Below are 3,353 nucleotides of genomic sequence, written 5' to 3'. Positions count from 1 at the left end.
ACGTGGCATGGCCCAACAGAAGCCCATTCCTGTGAAAAGGCCGGCCCGTTTGACTTGGTCAAAAGGTGGCGGGCCGGCCCATGGAAAGCTTGTTAACGGCCTATTCGCATATAGCCCATTTACAGCCCGCTAACCCAAGGCCCATTACTCCCTATCTGAATTAGGACCAGTAGCGTCATCTGGGCCATCCAATATGATTCCAGCCCATTTTCACTTCTAGCCCATGTATGGCCCATGACGTCTTTCGGCCCATATGAGGCCCTATGTAACTCTTGGCCTATTAACGGCCCGTGGTGAAACTGGCCCGTAATGAACAGTTTATCACTTTACACTCATTAACGGCCTGTGGTGAAACTGGCCCGTAATGAACAGTGTATCACTTTATACCCATTAACGGACCGTTATTCCGTTGGGCCGTTTCTAGCCCATGTTATCTTTCGGCCTTCTCAAAGCCCATTTATTCTTGGGCTCATTTCTAGCATTCGTTTACTTATGGCCCGTTACTGTCATTTTCTGCTTGTGGGCCAAATTCAGCCCGTGGTTACAGTCAGCCCGTTTGTGGTCCGTTAATACGTTGGGCCATTTTCATAGCATCATCAAATACCGCCTATTAACGATGGCCCGTTATGGTAGGCCCATGAACGGACGATTCCAACTCTAGCCCGTTTACGGCCATAATGCGGCCTGTTATTGGCCCATGTTTGGCCAATCGATCATATGGCCCGTATAAGGCCCATTGATGATACGGCTCATAGAAGGCCCATTGTTTCCATGGACCGTAGAAGGCCCATTGTTTCCACGGCCCGTAGAAGGCCTACTGTTTCTACGGCCCGTAGAAGGCCCACTGTTTCTACGGCCCGCAGGAGGCCCAGTGTCACTACAGTAAATATTAGCCCATGGTTATTGTGGCCTAGTTTTAAAAAATAGGTTATTGCAGCCACTAGCAAACCACGGAAAAAGAACTGCACTGCCTACAAGCAAACAAATAAACTAGATAACAAGGAAATAAATAAGCAAGCAACTTATGCTAGGCTATCACGGCTATTACACATATTACATCCACTAGGCATCAAAGTTCGCCACCGGTGCAAATATAGGGAACAAAGCAGCATATAAACTCCGCAGCAAAACAAGTCCAGAACTGAAACCACTTCAGAAGAGTTCAAGAAACAATATCCTGGGTACCCATAATGCTGGCAAGATGCTTAGCAAGCTTATTAACTTTCTCTTGTTTGGCATTTAAATCCTCCAGCGCTTGCTGTTGCACAAGAAAGTACGCATCTGAATTCCGCAGGGACTTCCTCAGTCCTTCCGCTTCTTGCCGCAGCACAGCTAACTGATGCCTTTCAGCTTGTAGCTGAGACTGAAGAAGCCGAAGTGATTCAGGAAGCGAGTTCGAAGAGCTTGTGCCAGCGGTACTAGCCAGTAACTCTAACACTACATCAACGCAGGACTGTGGGGTTTTCTCACTATCTACAAGATCGTTTTTATCACCTTTCTTGGAGACCAACAGGTTTGTCTCACTATCTTGAACCTTATCTGCATTACTTTCTCTACCATTGCATAGTGGGGGTGCTCTTCTCCAATATTCTGTTTGCATACTACAAGAGAAACAAGCAGACACATCACATGTTTAGCTTGTAGTATACGAAACTCATTTTGGTAAACCGGTTCAGTAGTAAGGTGGACATGATAACAGCATGAAACAAACATATATCTATGTACTATGGCCAATGTATTGTCCATATCATTCTAGTTTATGTTCCCTAATCAAGATAGAGACATAGTTCAACTCATATATTTTTAAGACACAGCAGCATGGACAAAATATAAGTGGGAGAAACTGCACAGCATCGGCAACACTTGTAATGTGCATCACATGAGAACATAACTGTTTATACAACTTAAACTGATATCAACATAGAGCAAGAAGTTAGAACAGCAATCCAGTTAAAGAAATAGGTTTAAAACATACCTGTTGCGCCATTGGAGTTTCAATTGGATCCTTCAAATTCGAAAGTAGTTGGTATGAGTAAATACAGTGATGCAACATCAAAGGAGTATGGACCATAGCTACGGAATTTGACCTGAGAACAGTTGCTCTTCTGCTTTAAACGTGGAGTTTGGGTTAGTTGTGGTGGTCTTCGTGCTTTGGGCACTGCAGTAGCTTTACAAACTGCTCGTGTGGGGGTACTCTGTGGTGGACATGGTGCTTTGTCAACTATAAGTGGGTTACTATCCGTTGGGGTTGTGGTTAGATGGGTTGTAGCTGGTTCTCTGCCCAACGGTGTAAGTGTGCAATCTGGAAGAGTCTCGATTATGTGTGGTGGGGCTAGTTTGTGGGCCAGTACAACCATGGTTCTATCTGCATCGACGTGTAGCACTGTCTTTTGTGAAGAACGGGTTTTTGCTCCCTTAGATACTGCCATCACCCCCTCCAATTCAAATGGCTGATAAACAAGAAAAGAAATTGAACGTACAGACATTGTATGATAGACAGATGTGGTAATTCACATATATGTTGTCCAACCAAACAGGACAACATGACACAATTTCACATATATGATGCCTAACTAAAAAGGATAGCATGACACAGTTTCAGATATATGATGGATAACTTAACAGGATATAACGGCATAATTCAACATATGATGAGTACCTAAATAGGATGACATGACAAAACTATATGATGTCTTTCTAAAATAGGTTGGCATGAAATAATTCACATACATGTTGTCTAAGTATATAGGATGGCATGATATAATTGACATAATTGATTCATATACTAAGCAGCTGGCACTCGCATGTATGATCTCTAAACTAAGCAGATAGAATTTAATATTGTGCATATGATGTCTAAACACTAAAAAAAAGACACATCCGTGACATTTTGGGCCGAACGAATTTTTTTCTGTCATACATATGACACTTCTATGACGATAATTGTGACAAAACCCGGTATCATCATAGATGTGGTGGGCTCCTACTTCTATGACAAAAAATCATGACAGAAAATGGGCTTTTCGTCCTGGGCGGGCCGGAGACACAGCTGCATGACATTCTTTGGGCCGTCCATGACGGAAAAAACCGTGGTAGAAGCGAGGGGGAGGAAAATTTCGGGGAGTTGCCGGTTACGGTGGGAGGTCGGGGGCCGAGCGATGCGCGTTTCTCTCGTACACGTACACGCGTGTGCGAGGCGTTGGCTCTAACTGAACTCGAGCGAGGCGTTGGGCTCTAACTGAACCCGAGTGATTGCACTGCAGGCTACGCATTACTGAACCCGAGCGATCGATCGATGGCTGTTAACTGAACCCGATGGAGCGATTCCTTGGCTACTGCTGCTAACTGAAGCC

Source organism: Triticum aestivum, chromosome 3B (assembly GCF_018294505.1).
Source record: "Triticum aestivum cultivar Chinese Spring chromosome 3B, IWGSC CS RefSeq v2.1, whole genome shotgun sequence".
In the NCBI taxonomy this organism is placed as follows: domain Eukaryota; kingdom Viridiplantae; phylum Streptophyta; class Magnoliopsida; order Poales; family Poaceae; genus Triticum; species Triticum aestivum.
This window is presented reverse-complemented; position numbering follows the sequence as displayed.